The sequence below is a fragment of the Sylvia atricapilla genome, chromosome 7 (assembly GCF_009819655.1).
Source record: "Sylvia atricapilla isolate bSylAtr1 chromosome 7, bSylAtr1.pri, whole genome shotgun sequence".
Classification (NCBI taxonomy): Eukaryota; Metazoa; Chordata; class Aves; order Passeriformes; family Sylviidae; genus Sylvia; species Sylvia atricapilla.
Window position 1 is genome coordinate 35,324,159 of NC_089146.1, and position 27,021 is coordinate 35,351,179.

Consider the following 27,021-nt stretch of genomic DNA (forward strand, 5'->3'; position numbering starts at 1 on the left):
CTTTTGTGTCAGGAAATGTGTATGTGATTTCATTGTTTGATTAAATGCCAAAAAAAAAGGCATATTGCACTTATCTAACTGATTACAGATTTTATTCATCTGAAAAAGTATTTGTTCGTACTTTGACATTAGAAGGCAATATTTTTTTTTAATGCTCCAAACAAGCATTTTCAAAAAAAAAAAAATTATAATCCTAACTTCCCAGGCTTGCTTTTTATTTTGTATTAACAATGCACTGTACTAAAATTTCCCATACTGGAACACAGTCCCTAGTGGTTTTCAAGCTATAAACTGAGTAAACAGTCCCTTTCTTATTGAGTGTCTGTGTGAGTGCATGTTGTTTCTGGAATACATCATATTCATTTGCAGAAACCCCGTGTACGGATCTTTAACACTTTTATTCCCCCTCTTTTTTGTTTTTTCTTTTTTTTTTTTTTTTCCAAGGTACCTCAAATAATAGCTTTTTAAGACAGTAATATAGCCGTGTGACTTGTGGGGAAAAGCACACTGTGGCTCACAATCTGAATTAAAACGTGTGTCATTGAGGGTAAGTTTCATTTAAAATACCTATTTCTGCTAATTATTCAAAATGCTAATGTTGTGCTGCCGTACTAGCTCTGATTTGTGTTAGCGTGTTTCTGGCAATGCTGCGCTAAGAATATAAGAAAAATCAACTAAAAATATTTCCATATTGAGTTCCTTGGGGTTTTTTTAGTAAGAGCATCGAAAGGTGGCACTTATTGGTGACATTTTTTTGGACTCTCACCATATCAGGGTTGACAAACTAAGCTTTACATAATGAAGAAACCTTAAAAAACCTCAACAGAAATAATTTGAGGAGAAACACGAAGCTTCATCTGGGGACTTCAAGGTCAGATACCATTGGCCTGGCCTCCATTAACCCCCACAGGAAATCTTCCAGAATCCTTATTTTATCTTGAGTGGGTGTTCCCAAACTATCAGTCTTTTTCTTCTTCTTTTTTTTTTTTTTTTCTCCACCAAAATAGAGACACAGTTTCCTTTAAAAGACATGAATTTCATCTGGTAGAGCATTTTAACAATGTTTACATGCCACGGAGAAATTTGCAGGGAGAATGGTGATATTTTAAATTGCTCTATTAACAAAACTCTGCCTAAATTTGGAAGAGGGGAAAAAGATTTGAAAACTTAGTAAGCGATTAATAGTAAGATATTAAAAGACAGCTAAGTGTTCTCAGTCACTGGGGAAAATAATCTGGGATGGTATAATGAGATCCCTACAGTCTTGTGATCAATCCAAAGTAGCAAGAATGTAATACCAACGGGTTAACTAATTATTAGAATATATTTAAAAAGTCTCTCAGTAGTCTGAATCGTGTCCAGTGTGAATGCTGAGGATTACATGATCTATTATTAACCCATTAGTACTGTGCTTTCGATGTTCTTGGCAAGGAAAAAATCCAGCAGGAATAAACTGTCAAAAATATGTGTCTTTTTAATAAAGTGGACTTTTTTTTTTTTTTGGTGGGTAGGGAAGAGTGTATCATATTTATAGTGTCATTTTAAACTCAAGTTACAACGTCTTGGATTTAAGAGACAGGCCAGCAATGCAGGCAAGGGTGTCTCCTGCAAGGAGACAGAGATTAATGCCATGTGTACTGATGATTCTCCACCACAATTTAGGATTCTGGTGGCGCCATGACGCCCGTTTTTTATGGTGGTTTGCCAAGAGAAAATTACTTAAACCAATTGTGAATGCATTCCTGTTATACTTTTACACAACCACATTTCTGTACATAAATAGCATAATGAGTATTTTTTAAATGATCTCTCGTTCCAGATTCACCTACTTTGCATAAAACGTCAAGCACAGGAAGGAGGGGAGTTGAGGTTTTGTTTGTGTTTTTCTTCTTTTTTTCTCTTTTCCCTAACTGAGAAAGGTTTTCACATGGGAATATACTTTTCCCCCCCCTCCTTCTTTCTCCATGACAACTGACCACAATTGAAGCAGATTCTTCTTAACATAGTGTAATGTGAGAATTTTCTTCAGCTGGAGGGTGTTTTAGTCCCTAAATTGAAAGCTGTTCCACATCACTGCATAAAATGTGAACATGAATGTTAGGATCAGTCCCTTTGCCAGGTAAGAGCTGGGACAGGGACAGCTTGAAGGCCCTCAAAACCAGAAGTTTTTAAGACTTTACACCTCTGAGGATGAGAAGAGTTTGTAAGCTGAAATGTTCTAAGCCCAACATGACATACTGATATCAAGCAGAGTGTACGTCAGGCAAGCAGAATATTTTAAAGTTTTTTTTTTGCTAACTTCACAATTGGTTTTTTATCAATTTACTTGTTTCAAAATTTTGCAAAGAATGCAATTTATACTTAAATTTATACTTCTTTTGCCTCAGTCTATGAAGAAGGGTTTGTGAAGCTGTCTATTTTATGGTGTTATTTTTGTGAGCTTGCTGTAGGTCAATAAAGCAAGATTTATTAGTGGCTTTTAGAAATGTTGGTATTCTAATCATTGCTATATTTTTAGGAGTGAGTCTCTTTGTTGCCTGAGCCACTTAATCTGTCTCCACGAGTTTGATTCTTGGTTGTGTTCCTATTTGAAGGCAATTCTCAAGTGCAAGTTGTGTTCATGCTGGGTGAGGGAGCTCACAGAGCTGCTCTGTCCCTCTGAGGGTTTTGAGAACTCAAAATGAAATGAAGTATCTAGTGTGATATTTAATGGGAGGAGAGGATGATGGGCTTGGAGGCCGCCTTTGCTTCTGGTTTTGCTGTGCTCTGAAAGATTTGTAATTCTTTTAAAGTCAGTGGCTTCCTACTGTGACTGTGAGAACTATGGTAATCAAGCCTGGAGCATTTGAATGACAATGTTGTCATGTTTAAATATTAATCTGACTGGAGCAGATAGAGATATGATGCTGGGAGAGAATAATGTGTGTTTATAAATAAGGTCTTTGTCCAAGGCCAAAGGGAGCACTCTCCCTTCATCCTTAGGCATAGAAAGTTCTTCCTGGTCTGACAGAAGACTTGGAGAGGTCTGATTAAAAAAATCTTTAGTCAGAGTTGTAGTTTTCACGAAGAAAACATCAATGTATGTGCTGAGGAGAGAGGGTTCTGCTTCCTTTCTTTCAACAATTGCAACAAATAACAGGGAGTTCACACAAAACACAGCAAAGCACCTGATCTGTCCATATTTTCAGTTTTATGGTGCTCATGGCAGAGAGGTGTTTATTAAGCAGACCTCTCCAGAAAAAAAAAAAAAAAAAGGCTGTCTTCAGTACGTCTCTATGTGTTCATTAACATAATATTTTGGTTAGGAAATTAGAGATTGACTTAAAATTGCAGCACTTGAAAAATAATTTCCTCTTGATGTGCAATTAAGTTCAGTGTTTAAGTATAACTTCAGTGTCAGAATAACAGATTTCTAGTGCTCTGTGTGGTTCCTGCAGTTAATACATCCAGTTGTATCAATATTAGCTGGTACACTGGTGCAAATGCACGGGGTGATCTTGGAAGTACAATTGCTCTGAAAACTGGAGAAATATTCCAGGGAAAATGAAGAAGAGGGGCTAGGAGATTAACCAGCTTGGCAGTCAGGCCAGAAGAGGAGGTTTTCTGGCAATTTAGGGGCAATTACAGTCTGGAAATTATGAAGGTCTAGCAGTGTGGAAGGAGAGAGAGAGAGAAAGAGAAAGGACTTTGGAAAAGAGATGGAAGGGCCAAGTACACAGGACAGAGAGGTCAAGAGGAAGATTGGCAGGACAGCCAAAGAGTTTGCCTCCAGAGAGAAGCAGAGAGGGATGACTTCCTAAAATAGAAAGTCCAAAGAGTATCATCAAAGGATTCAGCTGTGGGAAACCTGTCCAGCTAAAGAGGCAGCAAGCCTCAGATGTTTATTATTTTTTTTGGAAAGCTGCAAGATGTAAAGCAGTCAATTTCAATTAAAATAAAAACATGTTTAGATTCAGACGAACAAATTTGCCTTTCAGACTTTTTTCAGAAAACTTCTGCTGCAGTTCAAAAAGCCCCAAGTTATCTCAGGGTTCTAACATGTCAGAAACTGCCCAGCTATTTGAAGCACAGTTGAAAATGGGGGTAGGGGATTGCTTTGCAGAAATATGAAGTCTTATAATAAGAAAAAGTTGGAAATTAAATTCTCTAATATAAAGTGTAGCTCAATGTGACTCTTATCACTGGGTGACATTTTCAGACTTATTCCTTTTTTAGCTGCTCAAGTACCTTTATGATCACCTGTCATATATATGTCACTACTTTTGTCAGCTTGAAAAGTCAGGGCTTGCTGATAGAATTTTGCTAGCAACAAATAATATCTGTTACCTTTGTCAAGTGTATGAGTTAGTACAGGGTACACCACCTGCTGCTGATGGAGAAACATTGACTGGTGATGTAGCTGTGCTTGATAGCTTAATTATTCTCTGCTTTGTTACTTTTTGCTTTTACAAAATTGGTTCCTGTCAGGTTTGAAGTATGTCAGCTCAAGACCCAAACATGGATCATACTTGCAAAGTCAGCTGTACAGAAGTCCTCACTTAATGAACACGTTTACTTTACTTTTGTGCTTCTATAAATAATGTATAGTGTAAATTTCTAAGGTCCAGGGTCCCTTTCCCAGGGGAGGTAGTTCTGGTGCAGGAATTGAGAAAGTTAAATCGTTGCTGCTTCTGCTGAAGGCTCTGCAGCTTTATATGAGAAGTTCTCAAGAACACCTTATTCAAGGAAACCTCCACTTTTGGGTTCCAAATTTATGGAGAGGGAACATATATAATAAGGCAAGGGTTGGGTGTTTGTGGAAGTTATACCCATGCTTATCACAAAGAATTTTTCTACAGGCCTCTACCTTGTGCCCTGCTTTAAGGGGAAACTAAAAAATTCTACCTCTAATGCACAAATGTTTGTTTGACACTTGTCATGTTATCAGGGTAGCCCCATAAAAACTTGATGCTATGGTTTTAATCAATTTTATATCCAGAACCAAGAGGAAAAATTATTGTTTTGTCAAAATACACACTTAAATCTTCAGCCTTTTGGTGAGAGTTGTGACATTTCAACTCTGGTACGTAAGAAGGAAAGAAATTCAAAATGCCCTTGTAAGGAAGCAGCTGTTTGCTAATGATGCTTGGCTATCCCAAAGTCAGCCCTGTGTACTGAGCTGATTATAACAGGATTTCAGAGGAAGAGAGGCGGAAGGTTTTGGATGAATTTACACGAATTTAACAGAAGCAAATTTTAGTAGTGAAGACTGGTGTGTGTCTGAGTTTCTGGGAGCTGCATGAAAACTGTGCTGTAGAGGAATAATCCTAGAATAGTGATACCTAGGTTGCTTCAGTGGGACCAAAGTGCATATTTGCTTAATTAATCTACTAACTAACTGTGAGGTTTTGGACACCATCTCCCCACCAATCCAATGCAGGTGTTAACCATAAGCATTGGTTATTTCTTGTTTGAGGAGCAGAACTTTCAGGGAGGGCTCTGGGAAAGGAACAACCAAGCCACATTGTCATGTTCAGCTGACACAGCTGTTTATTGTCCAACCTCTCCTCCCTGCTTGGACCTTTGCCATGGATGATTAAGTGTTTTTGGAGTCCTGCTGGGTGCAGGAGCCTTGCTGGGCCGTCTCTACTGGGACCAGTGACAGGAGAGGGCATCAGTCGTGCTCGCTGCTTGGCAAACCCATGCAACGCCAGGAGTGAGGAAATTAAAATCTAATGCTCTTCAAATGGGCAGCCTGACACATAATGGAGCTGGGGCAGCGAGCCTGGGTATGTCAGGAACATCATTTTAACCCAACAAGACACATGTAACCAGGCATGACACGCCACCGTGCTGACACGGGGACGGGTGCATCTGAAACAAAAACAGTTTGCTGAAAATCTGATTCCCCCTCACCCTAAACAAATTCAGTTTGCAGGATTGTATGATTTCTAGGTTTCTAGGATATTTACAACTTTCTGGGGAGAGAGCCTTTTTTTAAAAAAAATTTTTTTTGGTAAGAAATAAGTTAAATGGAACACACACATTGCCTTTGAAATGTAGCCATAGGAAGGTCATATATTTAGGTGTTACATATTAAAATATTGATTTTTTTAGGATATAAAACCCCTGCTTACAATAAATACAATGCAAGTCATAACCTTATTATAAAAATATTCCAGTGTTCCACAGTAAAGGATCATTAACATTGGTATACTGTAGCATTTGATCATTACTGGAGGATACTATGTTTTGTTTTTAATCAGGCACTGATTTATATAGAAACTTATTAAGAACCAAGATATGGCTCATTTCTGATCTCTGTTTAAAAGATGTTGCAAATTAAGGGATTGATCCTGTAGATCTCTGATAGGAAGAAATGCCAATAAGCAGAGTGCTTGCTCTGTCACTGGCCTGGCCTCGCACATCAGTAGATGTGCAGCACGTGCTGGGGGAAACTGAGATGCTAAAGCTGTCCTGATCCCAGCCATTCCAAAGTCCCTGCACTTTAGGGGAGTGAAGTACGTGATTCTTTCTTTTATTTTAACTCTGGATGAAGGGTGAGTGTTGCTTTTCCTTTGAAGTGGAGAAAGTCTCACCCCTAAGAGTGCATTGGGATGTTTTCATTTGAGGTGTTGGCTTGCATCCCCTAGTACTCAGCCATCCTCTGGTGTGTGGGCAGACTTGAGGAAAGGGACATCTGGGGAATGGAGAGCTTTGTGAAGGGCTGATGGTGAGCAAGGGGCTGGGGGCTTGGCTGAGAAGCTGAGATGCAGCAGGGAGATAATGTCCATCACACAAAGATTCTCCAGCTCCTCATGGAGAGGGCATGAGCTCATAAGCCTCTTTAGTGGAGAAAATGGACTTCGTATGGGGTTCTTCCAACTCAATGATATCCTGTGATTCTCAGTGCTGAAAATTCAGCCCCACAGTGACAAGGGGAGTTCACACGAACAGCTTTATGTGGTAAATTATCATGCTTTCAGTTAATTAATTTGAATAGTTGAGGCTGCATTGCACCAGTCTCCTGGAGTAGTTCAGCCTGAAGGTTTGTGCTGGGTTACTCTTGGCTCCTGTCAGCATCACCAGTGCTCACAGAGCCACTCTCAGTGATAAGATAATAATGTCCTCTACCTATGGCACAGACCACCTTCCTGGCACGTGGATCTGCCTGGGACGGGCATTGCTGAGGCCTTTGGGATGGCAATAGCAGAGCCAAAGGTGCGGAAGGGAGAGGGAAATGCCACATGGCAATTAAAATTACTGCTGGAAATGGAGAGTTCCTAGCAGAAAAAACACTTGCCTTCATGTAAGTGCCTTTATGTGAGGAAATCTGTGAGCAGTGTGATGTCGAATGTTACCCAAGAAAATTTCATAGAGAGGAGCAAAATCTTCCTGTGCCAGAATGATCCTGCTACACATGCATTACTTATTAATGCGGGGGGAGTTTGGTTTGAAGGGCTTTTTAAATTTTTCTTTTTGGTTTTTTTTTTTAGGTAGTGAATGTTTTCCATTATTTTAATTGGGGAAAAGCCTGATAAAAGCAAATGTACACTTCACGTGTCGAAGAACCCGCTACAGCATTTTTATTCACATGTGAAACCTGCTCATATGTCACTTTATATGATTTTCTTTTTAAATTTTATTAGCTGAGTTTTAGTGCTCTTTAAGTAAAAGTGATAGCAACCAGGTGCATTATGGGGTAGATGACACAACCTTGCCAACACACCTACGTGAACAATTCCCACATTTCCAGGCTCTGCATTTGTGCAGGAGCAGACAGATGTTTTGTGTTGTTAATACACAGAAGGCTCTCAGGCAGACACCAGCAGTCTGATTTTGAGAACTATAATTATAAACATAAACTATATTTCATTCCCCCAAAGTGAAATATAATTAATTAAAAAAAATCTTCACTGATTTTACATTTTTGTTCACATGTTTCTCTAATGTTTTTCAGTTCTGATGAGAATTTAAAAAGTTAAACAATATATCAAGCCCCTCTACTTTACTTGTTTTCATCCATTTGAAGCCTTCCCATGGCTATCCAAAGTAGAGAGAATTCCAGTTTGTCTCTTGAACAACCAGTAATAAATATACAAATTTTTGAGGACTGTGAGAAACACAGTCATTGTTGCCTGTACCCATACCAGCCTGTTACTGCTTAAAATTTTACATGGTTATTTCTTTTTAAACACCTCAGCAGATTGAAGCAAAGGCTTTTGCAACCTGAGTTTAAAGAAAAAAAAAAAAAAAGAAAAAAAAAAAAAAAAGAGGAAAAAAAATAACCCAGGATAAGCCTTATATTCTTTTTTTCTTCTCCTTTGATCCTGGCTCTCCAGTCGTGGGAACCAGGAGAAGTCATCTCCTGTGAACTGTGAGTAGGAAGCTGCGAGGGAATCAGCAGATGAGTTTGAAGGTTAGGCCTTGTTTATGCTGGGGATTAAGTCATTTGTGGTCAGTACCCAAGGCAGCTGGGCTGCTGCAGGCTCCCATCAGATGACATTCCTGCAGGGACAATCAGGGGCATTCCACTCCCCACCAGAGCGGGCTGAATCCAGACCTGTTCCTGGTCCTGCTGTTCCCAATATGTTGGATGGGAGCAGCACTGCTTGAAGGTGAAGGGAAAACATCAGGGAATGAAAGGGTCCTGGAAGGGATTGATCAAAACCATAATTTTATGGGTGTAGCAATAAACAGCCAAGCCAAGCCTGAGCTGCAGAAAAGCTCAGTGGCTGCTACTCCATGATCCTCGGAGGTCCTAAGGAAAAAAAAAAAAAAGACAACCAGCAGATAAGGAAGTGAAGGGGGAAAAAAATTGCTGCAATGCTCTGTCTGTGGGACCACTTCAAATATCTGCCTGCATTTGGGGATATCCTGGCTTGTGCTCTGAAAGCTGAAGACTTTTTCCAAAGGTGGTTTTATTGTCAACCACTATTAGGGTAGATTTATTTTTTTCTAGCAGGCACATGGTTAACATCTTTCTGTGCTTCTAATATAAACTGGCTGCTCAGTAGTATGATCCAGGTCTCATTCCTCCTCCATTTCTCTTCCTTTTTTTCTGTTCCTCTCCCTCTTTCTCCCTCTGTCACTGTGGATTTGATGAGGCTCCAAGTTACGACTGGATGCTGTGAGGATGGATTGCTGATGAGATCTGTGCCGAGTTGCACCAACACTCTCTATAAAGTTTTACTTTCGTGGAGTGCTATACAGTGACTTTTATGTGTCTAAGAAATGGAAACATTTTGTCTCGTATAAAAAAAAAAAAAAAAAGAATATTTTTATACTGTGCTCCATTCACAGACCACATCAGAGGTATTCTAAGAATAGAATAGATCAAATATATTTTATGGAAATATAATGAGAAAAGGATGTGTTCCCAAAACTCACTCTGAACAAAGGAATGCAACATAGTCAGGAATACTTTAATGCGCCTAACAATTTTCTCATGTGAAAGGCTGAAGGAACAGTCTTGGTTTGAAGAAATCTTCCAATTCTCCCCAGGCACCCTGAACTTGAAATCAGAACTAGGAAAGCTATATATTACAAAAAAAGAAAATGTATGGAAAAAGTGACTGAGGGCATTAACCATAAAAGACGTTTTGAAAAGAAAAATAACATCAATATGAAACATTTTGTCATGTTTCATTTCATTGATCATATATTTATTTTATGTGCTCTGGAGCACTGAAGCTTAGATGTAACTACATTTCAGGAGCCTCATATTAGAGCTGTCATTTCTTTGTGGTGAAAACTAAATAGCAAGGAAAAAAATATAAAATAGATTGCAATTATTAGATTTGGGTTGGATTCCATTGGATTCTGCTTAAAAACTTCAAAAAAATGGAGCTTGGAAAAAGACATTACATTAACAGCTATTAAAGGCACTGCCTGTGTGACAGATAGAGAAGTAGGAGGTACACCTACAATGTAAAATAATGCATCTTTTCCACGGTAATGCAATATGTTCACCTTAAATAGGCTTGTAATTAAACCTGCCACTGTTGATTAGATCAACCATGCAGGAAAGATGCATTTGTATTAGTTCTAATTAAATCTATTTAAACAAGTTGGAGTTAGGGATTGGTTTTTCCACTTCCCAATACAATAGCATGCATTTCAGATGCTGCACGTGGCTACCCTGGAGTGGATCTCTGCTTAAAAGCCTTTTCTGTAGCTGCTGTCTGATTCCAGGTTTCTTCTGCCTCAGGTCTGAACTTCCTTTCTAGGCAAAACCCTCAATGATTTAAAATTTAAGTTGTTACAGGAACACCATGGATAGAATCAGGCCAGCGCGAGCACAATAAGAAATTTGGTTTTAGTGTTGGTAAGGAAAGATATTTATTATAGCTCAGGCTTTTGAGTCTTAATGTGTTTTCCAATAAAGATAAGGTTGGTTTAGATGTTCCTAGTGGAGAGAAGTGGGGTAGGGAAGGCCTGAGCTGGAGGAGCTCTGGCAGGTTCTGGCACATTATTGCCACTTTCCCCAGTGGTGGGTGGCATTACTCACACTCAGCATCTTAGAACGTTGCTGGTGTAAAGCCCTGTGAGATCCACTGTGTTCTCATAACCCACTGCTAGAGTCTGACACCCTGTTAGAGATAAGTTATACTCTCCTTGGATTGTCTGCAGTGGGCATTTTGGCCCTAAGTGGAAATTTTCAGGTTTATCAAGCAATGCAATCTATAAATGCTAACAATGCTACACTGTGGGGGTAATTTAACTTATTTGGGGCCATTTTGTGCAGTTTGGGGCCTCTGAGCAGGCTTTCAAAGGTGTAACTCCAGGGGAATACCAGCAGCCTTTCCCTCAGCACATCATCCCTCCTCTCAGTGCACAGCAGGTTGTAGGTACACAGTGAAAATGAAAGGATTGGAGACTTCAACTCCTTTCTGGTGCTGAACCTGTTGGGCTTTTGGGCTTTCTCCTTGTCATGGTCCTAGTGGCTTTGTGTGGGCACAGGCCAACTCCCTTTTTCCTAGGCAGGGTGTATCTGGAGTACAGAAATCCATCCCTGGGACTGTCCCCAGGATAGGATGGTGGCCAAAGATGCTGATTCACCTCTGGGCACAGTGTGGCTCTGCCTCTTTGGGCTCCTCCTTTGCTACCAGCAGCCAAGTGGGTCAGGAATTGTGATCGTGGCTCTGTGAATGCCTAACTTTATTTCTGAAACAACCCAAGTGCACTGAAAACCTTCAGGAACTGAGAGGTACTCTGTTTCGCATTGTAACACAACTGGAAAAAAAAATAACTTCTGCTACGTTTTCATATTGATTTTCCTTCTCTTGGTGCAGCATTTTCAATTTAAATGGCAGCAGACTGAGGCACAGAATGGGAAGGAATGTTTTGAGCTCTGCAACTGGGAAAAGAGCCTGGTTTTCTGATTTTGTGTCCGTGTTATCCAATTAAATTTTGTCACTGTCCTGTGATTTCATGTCCAGTGCAGTATTGCTTCCACAGAAAAGCTAATTATGGAATAAGATAAGTATGAAAGTGCCCATATTTAATTACTACTATATAGTATATTCAGGAAGAAGGTTTTTTGGGTTTTTTTTGTTGTTTTTTTTTTCCTAAAATTGTTTTAATTAAAATGAAGGAAAAGTTTATACTGATTTTTATTGCCATAAGATAAAAAGAAAATTATTTCATGCTACCGTTGAACTATATTTAACTTCCATCATTCTATCTACAACAGAAAACTTGAAAATTATTTTGTTAGATTTTATTGCTCCTTTTTATCTCATAAATGTTTTCTTCAAGTACTATTAAATAATGATACAATTTTTAGAACATCAGTTATCAGATGGTAAGAGTTTAATTTTTGTTTGTAAGTTGTGGGTTTTGTCCTTTTTATATTTCTTATCTGAGGGGGAAATCATCTACCTTCCAGAAACCTGATATTTTGGACCAGATCCCTGTCTGAACAGGTTGTATGCTGCCCTTTTCAAAATCAAGCTATCAGAGGATGCCCTTCAGCAGAAGTGTTAAGAGGACTTGGTGAGCTTAACATGTTTCGCCTGCTTAATTTAATTTGGAAAAATTCAACCAGAAAATGAAGTTATTAACAGGTTGGTACATTCAGAGATAAGATGATGTCACAGGAAAGCAGTCAAGTGGGCAGCTTGTCAAAATATAAAATATGTATCTGTCAGAATCAAATGATAGATAAGCTGTGGCTGGGTGTGGGATGCAGTGAAAATAGTGTGCTAAAAATTGAAGCCGAATCCCACCAGTCTGGAGCACAAGCTTTTAGTAACTATTGTGGTGAGCAGAAATACAACAATCCTGGGGACATGAACTTGTGCTTCTGAAACAGGGTGTGTGCAATTTCTGGCCAGTAGCCAGAAGCATGTTCATCACCATGAGACCTCCAAGGGACAGCAGAGACCTTGTGGCTGTTCCAACAGATGGGGAAATCAGCTATGGGGTCCCCAATGTGAGAGGATGTGGAGCTGCTGGAGAGAGTCCAGAGGAATCCATGGACAAGCTCCAGGGCTGGAGCCCCTCTGGAGCCAGGCTGGGAGAGCTGGGAATGTTCCCCTGGAGAAGAGAGGGATCCAGGGAGAGCTCAGAGTCCCCTCTAGGACCTAAAGGGGCTCTAGGAGAGCTGGAGAGGGATTTGAGACAAGAGATGGAGGGACAGGACACAGGGAATGGCTTCCCACTACCAGAGGGCAGGGCTGGATGGGAGATCGGGAAGGAATTCCTGGCTGGGAGGGTGGGGGGGTGCTGGACTGGAATTCCCAGAGAAGCCCTGGCTGTGCCTGGATCCCTGGAAGTATTTAAAGCCAGTTGGATGGAGCTTGGAGAACCCTGGTCCAGTGAAGTTGTCCCTGCCCATAGCAGGAGGGTTGGAAGAGGATGATCCTTGATGGCCCCTTCCCACCCAAACCATTCAATGGTTCTGTAACTAAGATTGGGGCACCCCATTAGCTCACCTATGCCAAAATGAACATAAGTAAATATTTCCCTGTGTAACTTGGAATTTTTTTTAAAGCCTTAAAATGTGAAAATAATCTGTCTGGCCAACATAATGAGCATTTCTGTGTTTGAGAGGTCAGATGAAATAGAGGAGTCTCCATGTATTCTCCAAGAACATGTACATGTCGTGTTCCATCACAGTGCCCTTCCTGCCTTCTGGCTTGTCATCTCAAACAGCTGGCAGCAGGAGGTTAAAGTTGGGAATTTTAAATGGCAATTTGTAGTCTTGTATGAGCAGAACAGAATAGGCCACTTAGCAAGGAATGCAGTCGAACTCCCAAATATTGTGATGGCAAAATGAAAGAAATAGCATTATAATAAAAGTCAGTATCGTGCTATCATTGAATTTGGGAAAATTATCCCGTTTGTGTGGAACTTCATTCACTGCAAGTTGCAAAACTGAGCTTAAAGGCTGTAAACTCTTGAGGACAGCTCATGAAATGTGTCTGTTTGCTCGGTTTCTTCCGTGATGCAGAGTTTAACTGTGATGGAAATTCTCAGGACTAACAGAACATAAAGAATAGAAGCCCTAAATAAAATGCTGCTCTTACATTTAAAGGTCAGAAGGAACTGATCTGACCCCTTGATCTACAGGCCATAGTGCTTTGTTCACTAATATCACCATGATCTTTACAAATTTTTCTTCACCTTAAATAGTTCCTAAAGACTCAGCTTGAGATATATTCTTCCTTGGGAAAATAATAAAATTAATATGTTGTTCTATTGTAAATTTTTTCAGTATAGAAAATCTTTATTGCTTAAATTTCTTTAGCCTTGTGACCCTCAGAATTTGATTTTTATTATTATGCCTGAACAAATTTAACTTTTATTAAAATCCTTCTCTTTCTTAAATGAAACAGGTGGAATCTAAATCTGTAATGGCTCTTAAAAACTTGTCATTTTGGGTTTTTTTTCTCCCCTGAGTTAATTCCAGCAAGTTTGCCAGGGCATTTTATTGTGCTATTTGCAGAACTGAGTGTTTTTGAGTGTAGTTGGTGAGGATATTTTTTTTGTTTCTAATGGTTTCCCCCTGTGCTAAGGGAGATGTACTGAGGAGACAGCAATACTCTGCTGTTGTTATCCTCCATTTTATGTACTCAAGGATCACATCTCCCTTTCGAACTTCAGCCTGTTGGCATTTTATGTGCTATATTTAGTCTATATCATGTTCATTTTTTATTCAGCAATAATTGTGATGGTGATATAGAATGATCTATAGTGCTGCTGTACAAATTTAAAACATCACAGATATGTATCAACTCTTAAAGTGGAACATATCATGCATTTTTTTGGTTAAAATCTGAGAATAAATCACGAATCTCCCAGCATGAGGAGCTCTGTTTTTAGACTTGTCTAACGACAATGCTTTCGTAATTGAAAGAAAAAAGAAAAAGGAAATTTGGGAGACTGTTAGTCTACATGTGGCATACTTTTTTTTTCCCTTGAATTGAAAATAAAAAAAAATAAAAAAAAATCCATTGACACATTTGGACTGAAAAACTCTTTGCTGCACATGTTTTATATATGTGGGTTTATTACACAGATCATGTGTCTTAATTAGGTAATTTATATTGTGTTATCCAAAGAAGATGTTCTTGTTCAATTGGATACACAATGAAAGTTTCAAGAAAACTCATTAATCCTGTGTTTACAGAGATCAGGGCATGGCCATGGAATAAAAACAACTACAAATATATCTCTGTATGCTGAGGGAGTTACCTACCAGGTCGTGTTCCCTGGATAATTGTGTTTGCAAATATAGACATATACACAGTATGGGTAGGGATGAGTTATATTTTTTGTGGGATTCCTGCTTTCCAATTCTCTTCCTGAAATTAAATATATTAGATATATCCATTGTGCATCTTTTGAAGAAAAAATTAATGCAAAATCAAACTGATCTCCATGAGGAAAGTTCAGTCATTTTTGTTATCTCGGACAGCTTGAGCACTGATGTTTAAGAGAGGTAATGGCAACTTGAATTTGAGCTCTCCTGACCTTTTTTTCCTCCTTCCCACAGAACCTTGATATTTCCTAAATGAGTGTTTTGTTTCCTTGTATTAATCTGACACTGTTCACCCAGAAACTGAATCTAGTTATCGCTGGTTAGGCTAATTAAGATTTCTTGGTTTCTCTCTCCCTTTGTCATTAAACTGGATTTGAGCTTCACATACCCTTGCAATTACTTTGAAATTCCAAGTCTCCTTGCAAGTACTTTGAGAAATCTGAAAGCTAAATGGTTCCCAAGTTTAAAATAGGATGTTCCCTAGTTGAAAGGCAAAAAAGCAATATTGTTATATTTGTATTCTGATGAAATTCATTATGTACAATATAATTTGTGTCTCCATAACAATCCACTCTTCTTCAATTAGGGATTAAGCCAGATACTGTATTTTTTCTAGATCTTTTTAGTAAATTTTTTTTTCATAGAAAATACAGAAGGAATTTGAAGTGTTTGTTACTGGCAGTAAAATATATGTTTGCAGAGTTTTTCTTCTGTTTATTGTAAATCAGCTGCAGAACAGCAATCCATGGCATCAGTCCAGGAAACTGAGATTATGAAGTTAGTCAGTAAAAAGATGAACAAAATATCATGTTTGTAAATCTCGATGAACATTGTCCTTACTATGCAGTGAAGACCTGCTCCAGCTCCCTTTGAAGTCAACAAAAAACTGCCACCAACTTCCAGTGGGATTTGGCTCCAACCTGATTTCCCACATTTGTGTCCAGTTTGGGGTGGGATGCTCCCAAGAGGGAGTGCAGGCAGAGAACTGGAACTGATGGGGTTGGTGCAAGGACCTCGGATGCAGTGGGGAAGGAAGGTGAGGAGATAAAGTCATTTATCACACCAGTTCCATTATCCATGGGAACTCGAGCACTGGAAATGGCGTCATATTGATGGCCAATTTGTTGATATGCTGCAAGCCCTCACTGCTGTCCACAACTCCAGTCCCCTGAAGAACATCTGAAGTGTAACCTAGGAGAAATCTGTTGTAATTTGCTCTCCTGCTCTCTGTATTTATAAGCCTACAATATTGTGAGTTTTTACTGTGGGTGGACAAGCAACATCCACTCATATCAAAGAAGATACAAGTACAGATAAATATAACTTTATACATTCATTTTTATATAACTTATGCAAATATATGCACAAGTTAGTCACAGTCTCCAGGCTGGCAGCAGATCTGATGTGGCCATTGTTGTAGCTCATTTCGGACACCAGTGTGGCTGGACAATCCTGCTGCCTCCAAGCAGAGCTTTGCATGTGTAAGTTTGTCTCCTAGAGTGAAGTCTGGCTGGATGGAGGTGGCAGGATGGGACTTAGAGAGGCAAAGTTCTTCATCTCTCCAGCCAAGGTGTGCCTTAGGCAACCTGTGAGTGGAGGATCACTGTTTTTTTCTCTTGAGGGCATTAGCAAGAAGGGTTGAAGTCAGACAACTGAGGGACAAGGAGCTGGCTTGTGCATGGGCTGCAGCCCTCAATGGCATTTGTATATTCACAGAAATAATTTGGCTAAAGATCTTCTCACTGTACACTCTGCTATAGGCAGGGACATCTTTCACTAGACCAGGTTTCTCTGAGCCCCATCCAACCACCTCCTTGCTCAGCCTCATCTTCTCTTTAGCCACCTCCTGTGACAGCTGGAGTGTTGTTCTCCACCTTTTAAATTAAATAAAAAAATGTCTTTTACCCCATCACACCACTGGTTGCTCCAGAAAAGTATAATTTTCTTTAGCGCTTGCTGCTGAGTACTAACTGACCATCTTAAAAAACAAATCAACGGCTATAGACACAGCAGCTCATTGTTCTTTTCTGTGTGAACTTATCTGTTCCCCAAAGACTAAACAGAACAAAAGGGACATTTTTGGTATGCGGGGTTCAATTGTCAAAATTAGTATTCTTAATATTCTTCCTTATTTTAAACACCCATGAATAACTTGGTCCCTACTGCTTAGATTATAGATTTTAGTGTATGAATTTTAATAATTCTAATTAATGGTGCTATCTTTATTATATTACTTTGTACTTGGGTTCACTCTTTCATCACAAGATCTCAAAGCACTCTATTAAGCTGCACCAAATCTTTGTAAAGTAGATGAATTTTAGCCTATTGAGTTTATGTATTGGATAAGTGTAGTAAAGGGAATGAACAGCTTTTCCAAAGTTCATTTCAGAGCTTTGCATTGATTCTCTGCAATATTTAAACACTGGGAAAATTAGGCTCCAGAAAACTTGACTCCCACTTCTACCCGCTAAATTATGGATCTCTTTACTTCCTATTTTGAATTTCAAGTAACCTTGAAAAAAAATTTGTATTAGTGATTCTTCAAATATGAATACTGATAATTTTATCAATATTATTAATATGCACTATTAAAAGAAATAAATCTACATTTGCAAAGCTTTGATGTGCTTACAAAAACTGAACTTTTAAATTAAAGTGTGTTTTTAAATCACGTATGTATTACAGAAATCTGTTAAGACAGTCTCACAAAAATCTGCATATGCTAGGAGCAATAATTCACACGCTCCTGCAGCTCTGCCCTGGGACCATCAGAGAGATCTGATGCAACAGACCTGCTCAGGACCTCTCAGGTGTTTTTTTCAAACCAGATTTGTTGTTCTTCCTCCTATTTGTTAATTATGGTAATTTTAAAAAAATCTCTTTGGGGTGTGTGTGTGTGTGTATATTTGTATGTGAATTTTATGGTGCTGTAGTTCTGTGCTGGGAGAATTACCACAAGAAGAATCTGTCTGTTAAATCCACACCAGATCTCTGTGGTCGACTGTAATCTCTGATGATCTCACCTTTCAAATCCACCAAATATTGCAGGTACTGTAGTACTTTTCTTAAAAGTTCTTCCTCTCCTTTCCCATTGCTTTACACCAAGCTGAGAGCTGGTCATTCACCACATGAATTTCCTTCTTCTAAAGGATTTTCATTTTTAAGACTTGTTAAATAGCTCAAACTGCTACATCATTACTCTTTCTTTCCCATTTGGACATTTTAAGACACTTACTTAGCTGGTTTAAAAATAATAAAAATTGTGACCTTTAGTTGCCATTCCAAGCTCGTGTTTTGAAGACTGTGCTTATATTTTGAGGTTGCTGCCTAGGCAAATCAAGACTAACTGAACTGACTAATTCTGAGTGCTTACCTCCTTTCAGTGCTTTTTTTGGGAGGGGAGAGTTTTAGTCTAAAGGAGCATGTTTAGAACCAGTCTCTGCCCAGGCTGCTGAAGGCAGAAAGTGCCTGAGAGTGAAGCAAAAATGTTTCAAAGAGTAGAATTGGACTCCTTGTCTCTTCTGCACTAACCACCAACAGCTGGAGAACAGTCTGCAACAGGCAAGAGGATCACATCTCATGGACACATGAGCAAAGGCTTGAGGCTTTGCAAAGTTTCCAGGGGAAAGGTACAGGTTTTTTGTTGATCAAGCCTTTGATTGTTTTTAAATGGAATGGAAGTTTTTAAATGCTAGTAGAGGTCATTGAAAAATATATGAATTGTAGTGCATGAACTTTCTGTATCAGGTTAGTGTAGCAATATGTGGTGTTGTGGGATTGTTTTGTTTTGTTTTTGGTTTGTTTTGGTTTTTTTAATTTATAGCTATTTTTACCAAACTGCTGAACAATACAAACAGCATTGTTTGCAGCTAAACAGCGACAGGGGGAGGACTTAGGTGGGAGCGGGAGGTAAGAAAAGTTGGGGGAAAGACAAAAGGTCGCCAAAGAGTCTTCAGACTTTTGCATTATGACTTCAAACCCCAAGATCAGTGGATTCCACCTATTTCAGCAGAAGTTTTGGTCAGGGCAGCAGAGTATGGGAGGATGTCCAATTGCAACTTATGGTTCTCAGTAGTGATGGCACAGTGCCTGTACCTATCTGGTTCCAGATCATATGTGGTTAGAACATGTTTGATCTCCTCCAGAAGACAAGGAGTATCCCACAGCCACCTTAATTTCATCCGCTCTGGCATCTGCTGAAACATCTGGTGGTGGCTGGTGTTGGAGACATTACAGTGGATGTGTTGGGAAACCCATCTGGCTCAGGATGAGAGTTTTTCTGCTCCTCTGTGCTGCACAGCATTGGGGGATCTGGAAGTCCTTCACGCTCTGACCTTTAGGAAGTTGAAATACTCGGTGCAGGGCCGCAATTGAAAAAAACAGCATTTCCTGCTAAAAACTTTGTGAGGCATATTTTTATTTTAATTGTGTACTTATAACCACTGGTTAAAAATGGGGTCTTTTTAACTGTTACCTTACCATTGTATTTTAGTGTAAAGACCCACTCTTTGTTTCTCAATCATACTCTTGTGGAATGCAGTTATGTGGGAAGAGTGTTGATTAGTAATTATTTACTTGGTCAGACAGATTAGTTTTCCTTCAAACTGTGCATTTCATTTTAGCAGTGGTGTCTTAAATAGCTATTTAGAGAAGAGCTGCAGAAGATAGAAACTTCACAGAGGAGGGGAAGAAAAAAAAAATTGAAGTAAAAAAAATAAAATAAAAAACAACAAACCACCACACACAAGTTGGAAGGGCTTAGAATAAATTATTGCATGTCATTCTGTGGGAAAAATCTTCCCGTACGGATGCTGTGTTGTTCACAATGTGAGTGCCAGATCCACTCAGCTCTGCTTTGCACTTCTGTCACCCTTATCACTCATGAGACGATCCTCTTCCACTGTAAGTGCTACCCCCAGCGGCATGTACTCATTTATAGGACTTGCATGCTTCTGCTGAAGTCAGGCACCCAAGAGGCACGGGATGAATTGACAGTATAGGCAGATGCTTTCAGCAAAGGAACCAGGATGTTAAAAGAGCTTTAGCGTGGTTATTGTTTTGCCAGGCAAATCCATGTACTTGTCATCAAGGTGTTCAGGAGTATTTCAGCCTCGTCGTACAAGCTTGAATACAAGAGCTGTAATCAAGAGTTACATCATTTGGTGAGACAAGACCTTGAGGAATACAGCAAAGGGAAATGTGCATAATTAGAACAGTTCAGTTACAAGGGAAAGGGGCTTTGATAGTGTTAGAAATGCAGCTGAAACATGCAGCCTCCATTGCCCTGTCATCAGGCATTAGATGGTAGATGTCAGTGGGCCAGAGGGATCTTGGGATCCAGTGAAGGAGTGTGGGGTTCCCTCTTTGAACCTTTCCACCCCTCAGGAAAACATCTAAGGTGACCATCTGCTGAGCCACAAAGTCTTCATTTGTGGATGAACACCAAACCAGAGATTAAAAAATCCCGAGCCACTAGCTAAAAAAAAAAAAAAAAAAAAAAAAAAAAAAAAAAAAAAAAAAAAAAAAAAAAAAAAAAAGCAGTTTGTTTTCATAGTTTTTTCTCAGAAAAGAATGCTGAGAAATAGGAGCATGACCAATTCCTCTGCCACCTCAAAATTCCTGTAAAGGAAGAGGCTGACATGAAGAGGGGCCAGACGTGGTGACAGGGAACACGTCGTAGGTCGTCAAACGCCTTGGGGCCAATGCGCTTCCCATGGTGATTTCCACACTAACAAAGTTGCCAAAATCCTTCCTAGAAATTTCACTTGGGGGAATAAAAAAATCCCCCAACTTTAGCGACACCCGTTCTAAGTATGCAACATCCAGCCTGCTTTATTTAGATTTTTCACAAAATATTTATCACTGCCATAGTGATATCTCTCCTAAAAAAAGAGACGATGTTTCAAAGCAATTTGACCTTCTCTAGACCCGATCCAGAGCCATCTCTATTCTTACACGTGTATTATTGGCAAATGTTTTGAATTTTTGAGTTTGTAGAGGAAAATGCTCAACATCTCAGGGATTCTTGAGCCATGGGAGACTGCTTTCCACCCACCACTGAGACAATACTCAATGTTTAGATATCAAATATGTTGTAACTATCCCTGGATGTGAAGTGAATTATTTACATTGCTCCTCTTTGCCTTTTCATCATTCTGTTTATTATAAGGCAAAGCTTGATGATGGTACAGTGTGCCAGTGGGGCACTTCTAAGGAACACCACTCAGGGGGCACTGGAGGAAGGATTTCAGCACTGATGCTCTTCCAAGACATCAGCACCAACTGGCATCACTGACATTCATCTTTTGGGTGAGGCTATGGCTGGAATCCTTTCTCCCAAAGCAAACACTGCAGCAGCACACTGCAGGTGAGTTCTTCAGAAATTAATTGATTTCGCAATGGTATAAAACTCAAGGTTAGACATTTTTTCCTTGAGGCTGCTGGCTGGGCCCTGCTGGGTGCTATGGAACGCTGGCAGTGCTATGAATATCAGGAATGCTAATAATGGGGTCCCATTTCTAACTTGGGAACAAAGGTTTCATTGCGTGCACATAACTTCCACGGGCAAGCATTCCTCTTGTCTTGCTGGGTGTGGGGTGTGGCACTGCATGAATAACCCCAGTCCTTTAAAAGAGTACTGGAAGACAGTCAAAGAATTGTTTCTTTGCCAATAATCGTAGTGTGGGGAGGCGCCAGGCTCAGGTTTTAATCCTGCAAATGATTCCAGTGCAGGGAAGGAGGTAAATATAGAGTGCAATCTGAGATCTAGATCTTCGTTGAGTTTGGAGGTCTGTTTACTGGGAGTTTTATTGCTGCGCTCTTGGGATTGCTTTAAATTTCAATATTTTTAGCAGTTTAATTAATTTATTCTAATTTTCTCTGGACAATTCATACTGCTGCTTGTTACTAATTGACTCCAGAGTGTTTAATGTGTTTAAGGCAATAGCAGAGGTCAGGGGAACGGTATCTAAAGACTGCACAGAGAGCATCTGCATATTTGATCTTGTTTGCACCAGATTCCTGGCTCTCGCTGTCTTAGGGACACCCAAGAGGGTCACAGTTGTCATAAGCATGTCTTAAGTGGGTGCTTCAGAATTGTCCTGGACTGGTATCGAGCCAATCCAGCAGCTTCCTCGAGCGAAGTATGCGCAGCGGAAGAGGGAGCAAGGGAGGAGGAATGCGTGGCATTCCCCTCCGTCTCTCTGGCACAATTGTCCTGGTGGTCCTGTTTCAGCTGGTGGAATCCAGAACAGCCTTGTGGCTGTGCTGGGGCACGTGAAGCTCCTTTTTCTGACCCTTAAATGGCACAGGATTGCAGCACGACTGGCAGGGTGGGTTTGCAGCTCCTTCTCCTCTCTGCTCAGTCACAACGAGCCTGAACGTGACGTGTTGAGGAGTCTGGCCCCTACATTTCCAAACTCCATGCAAATATGGTAATAATAGCTAAACTGACATTTGCTTTCGCTTCTGTATAGTATGTCTTTAATATGATCACTACCCTTAACATTTAAAGGAACTTTGACAGTTATGTAATCCCTTCAACATTTAAGTACAACAGGAATTTATTATTAAGTGCAGTGGCTGGAAATGGAGCACTTTTTTTCATTCACACTATAAACAGTTATGTTGGATTAGTAATCCTGCTTGTCAGAGTTGTTCACTGTTTGATATTAATCAGTGGGTTTATGAAAGGTGCAATAGAAGGCAGAAATGAGCAGTGAAGAAGTTGTAAACCTTGGTTCCATAAAATCAGACTCTATGTATTGCTCAGGTTCACAACATTCCTTGCAGTGACCTCAGGCTGAGGAGAAAGGAAGTGCTGCATTATGGTAGTGGTGCCTCTATCTTTCAATAAACGTATATTTAGTTTCTCACTATATAAATGCAGTAGCTGGTAGTGATGAAAGCCCAGACTTTCGAAAACATTTTTAGGTTGTTTTGTAAAGAATATGTTTTTCAAATTGTTGTGTAGATCGAGCATGATACAACCCAGCAAAACACTTAATGATCAAATATTACATGACAAAATGAATACCATCTCCTTTTGGTGCTTATCCACTATTAAAATCATGTGCAAATCACTTCACCTGAATATTTCTACCTAATTTGTGGGTTGTTATCTTTGAGCTACATAATTAATTTCTGTATCTTGCAAACACTGTTGTACTGCAGGTTTATTGTTGATTTTTTCCCTTTTTTTAAACACTTCTGAGTCTCTAGTACATATTCATACATCACGTACAGAGGAGCCAGGTCCTCTGGTTGGAAATGTCATCCTGTGAGATCTTTAGATGATCAAAGTGACAATGACACTGTTGTAATGCAACATGTCTTCAAAGAGTTCATAATAAATTGCCATGATTGGTTAATGAACATGCATGATTAATGAAACAAAATATAGACATATAATAAAGGCTTTTCTTGTAAATGTCAGTCATCTTCCTTCTTCAAATGCTTCTGGATATGTGCCTTATACACCTTGAAGAGTAGTTGGCACATATATGTATGTAGATACACAGTAGTGAAATCAAAATACAATACATAATCCTTCCACTAGAAGTGAAGTTAAACTTGAATAGCATACTTGACAGGTTTCAATACCTAAGTTTATTTATAGTTAATTTTTCCCCCTTATTTCTGAAATCTTGCTTATTACAGCTTTGTTTTGGCATTGAAAAAATCTTCATTGAATAACATTGGACTTCGTTAAACTATGAATATCTTTCACTGATCACTTTTTAAAGCAACGTGGCATTAGCTTTGTAAATTCTTGGGGCTAAATTTAGCGTTTGCTTGCGGTAGGATCAAAAGTGTCAAAAATCTGCATCACTGCCTCATTATCAATCACCGGGATATTTTGGGAGAAGCAGTTTGATTTGCATCGTCGGACCTCCTACCTCGCATCACAGAAGGCTGTGCATCAACAAAATTAACTTTTGTCACTCAAACCAAATCGGGCTGAGGCGCCCCTGCCAGAACAGCTCATGTGCGTGCGCGGAGCGCGGCTGATCCCGGAAACGCTCCAACTATGTTTGGGGAAGGCAGAATAAAATAATTCATCCACTTTCTGTGTTGTCCCACAACTTTCTTTATGTCTCAAAAGAAATCCATCAGGAAGGGGTTAGAGCCTCCTCTCACAGAGACAGAAAAATGAAAGGTCTGGATGCAAGCAGCACAGCAATGGGCTGGACCAGACCCGGCCTGCTCCATCCCGGTGTGCAGAGCCCTGCCCAGCTGTGCCTCACCTGTGGAAGCCTCGGAGCTGTGATTTACAGTGCAGCCACCCTTTGCTCAGCTCCCCGTTGCTCTGGAGGAAGTTGCTGCAGCTCTTTGCAGAGCACAACGTACCTCTCATCTCCTGCCAGCCCTGCAGAGCAGAGCAGTTCCCGGCGGCAGGATCACCACCCTCGTCGCCTCCTCCATCGCTCGCCAAGCGGGAGACGCTGCTCTTCCAACATCTGGAGGTCTGGTCTGCAGCGTGGGGTGCCTGGGGTTCACACGCTCCCCTTCTCCATGGATCTGGTTCCAGCCATGCTGGGAGACTTTCCCAGTGAAGCCCAGCATGGCTGGCTGTCCTGGCTGCCAGCGGGCCACGGCAGCAAGGCAATAAAAAGACAAGAAGTCGCAGCCTTCCTACAACAGCTATTATTTTTTTGCTGGAGGTTGTGTGAGCCAGAGTGGAGGGAGGTGAATGTCTCCTGCCTGGCTGCATCCTGCCTTGCAGCCAACCCACGCAAGAGATAGAGCTGACTTTTTTTCTTGGGCCTCATTTTGGCAAAAGAAACAATTCTGTTAAGTCTTATCACTTCTGAAACACTTTGTTTTAAGATAAAAATGTGTATATGTTCTTACAAATCAGTTTCTAAATAACTGATGATTCAGTAGTTGCCTTTTTTCACCTCTCCTCTCTCAAATTTGTTTCAGGTGCTCAGCGCTGTGCTGTAATTTCACATGATATTAGCTGCTAAAGATATGTCTGTGGTACATCCAGTCCTCCTTCCTCCTGTGAATCCATCCATAGCCCATTGATATGGTCCTCATCCATGTTTACTGATAGATTTTGTTATTCTTTGAATTCATGATGAAGAGTGGTAGTTTCCTGTGTTTGTGGGGTTTTGGTTGGTTTGTTTGGGATTTAAGCTGTTCCCTAGCTGCAGTTTACCCCAGGAACTGAAGAAACCACTGAGCTTTTTATCCCCTCAGGAAAAAGGTAACAATTTATGGAGAGACTGCAAAAAGGCAGGATTAGGGGATTTTAGAAAATGTAAACCTTTTCCTTTTCTTGTTGTACAGGCCTTTTTCCAAGATGTCATCCCTAAGGAAAATGTGCTACTGTAGTGTAGATGGATGAAAAGTTTAAATTTGAGTTTGAACAAAATCAGTACATGTGCACTCTTCATCATTTAAATAATTGTTTCAGTATTGTCTGTGAAACAAATATTTAGACTCTCATCTACTTTTAAAGACAGATAGTTCTTGAAAATTTTTCTAAGCATTTTCCCCATTTCCTGAGCCAAGGAAATGTTTTTTCAAAGCCTAACTAAGCATGCTTTATCTCAGAGGAAATAAGGTTATTTTAATGTACCTGGTAGGGCCAACTGAAATATTAAGAAACCTCAAATGCTTTCTTTTGTGCAAAGATTTCTGAAAAGGGTAAATGCAAACAGGACAAAATAATTTCTTTTAAACCCTTAAGCAAATGAAATGTACAGATTTGCACTGTCCTTTCAATAGTATTCTTCAAATTCTAATTAACAAGTAAACCAGGCCACATGCAAATTCAAATGAAATTTTATTAAATTTTATCAAATTAATGGTATGGGACATGAAAGGAAATAATCTTAAAAATATCAGCAGAACACTCACTGGTAATAATGCTAATTGACTTCTCTTTGCTCTACACTACTGTGGGGGCTTGGACAAATCAGTCAGAGAGAAGGAGATGGACTTGTATGAATTGCACTCCGTGCTGGGTGAGAAATAGCTTCAAGAGGCTGAATTATTTTGTGGCAAGATCTGAGCCAAAATATTAAGAATGGCAGCAATTTGGTAAATCAGCTTTCACCTTTTCAATGCTTATAACAATCAAGCTTCAGTTTGATATTACCATAAAAAAAAGTATTTTTTCCAATCTTTTTGAAATTTAAAATTGTTTTTAATTGCTGGAAGAAAAGTGGGATGTTTCATTTAAAAAACCTGTTCACCTATGACATGCGTGGTCCTGGTCATTTTGACTAATCATGGGATGAGCTCTGCTGGTGTTTGGAACAAGTTTCAAAGATGAATTAGTGGCATCACTTGGAAACAGATTTTACAACTGAAAGTAAATAAACTGCGAAAAATCTAATCCAGAAGACAAAATTAATTAGTATGGGAGCAATCTATCAAAGCATCTATAAAAATAGAAAAGCTACCACTTGTTTAAAGCAAACAGTCCCTTCCTTTCCCTTCACTGTTTACCCTTTAAAATAGAAGGTAATTTCTAATATTTGCACGGTGTATTTTTTTCCCTCTAAATTTATTCCTTTGTAACTGAGTCTAAGCAGTATCTCTATCTGAAAGGCATTTTTAACACCACTTAATTTCTTTCTAGTTTCTTCAAGATTAAGAATATCCATAGGTATCCATTCAGGGCATATTTACTCAAAGGTTAGAAAGTACACCAAACTGTTGTCTAGTGTAGACTTTATTTTAGGAGCAAACATAAACACGAAGAAACTATAATCCTGGTGTAATGTAGGAATCTAATTAAGACTAATGAGGCAACATTAAATTTAATGTATGATGCATTTTATATGCCTTACCATTAGAGCTGCAGCAAGCTGTTCATCAGAGCGTCGAACTTTGGTGAATAAGCCCCTCAAGGCATTGTTAAACAATCTGGGCTCAGGCCTTCTCCTGCCCATTAGGTTATGCTGGGCTTGGAAAAATCTAGGTAGAAATGGAAATTTGGGGTAGGGGGGAAGCCTCAAGAAGTTCTGCCCATCTTTGAATGGCTCAGCAAGCTGATAAAAAGGGAAGATAAATGGATGGCTGCATGTGACACCCTCGAGGAGGTATCAGGCTGGGACAGAAGGGAGGAGGGCCAAGTGTAATGTGTGAACTGCTGTTTGAGAGGCACCTATAGCAACGGGAGTGGGGAAAGGCTGGGATTTAAGTGACACAGTTTATCAAGAAGAATGGGCATGGTGGTCATTGCTTAACAGCTAATTAACAGTGCAGTTTATTTTTTTTTTTTAATTCTTAATAATTTCAGGAAGTTCAATAGGTTCTTA

The 27,021-nt window shown here is 39.7% G+C and overlaps 1 long non-coding RNA gene across 1 annotated transcript in view; it reads left to right on the plus strand.

Annotated features, from left to right (window-relative positions):
• Positions 1–26,093, plus strand: part of LOC136363869 (uncharacterized) — a 38,746-nt gene extending 12,653 nt beyond the window's left edge. The window contains exons 7-10 of the long non-coding RNA XR_010744074.1: positions 445–547; positions 11,870–11,976; positions 20,916–21,117; positions 25,916–26,093. This is a non-coding gene — a long non-coding RNA (uncharacterized lncRNA). The remainder of the gene's footprint in view (positions 1–444; positions 548–11,869; positions 11,977–20,915; positions 21,118–25,915) is intronic.
• Positions 26,094–27,021: the final 928 nt, after the last annotated feature.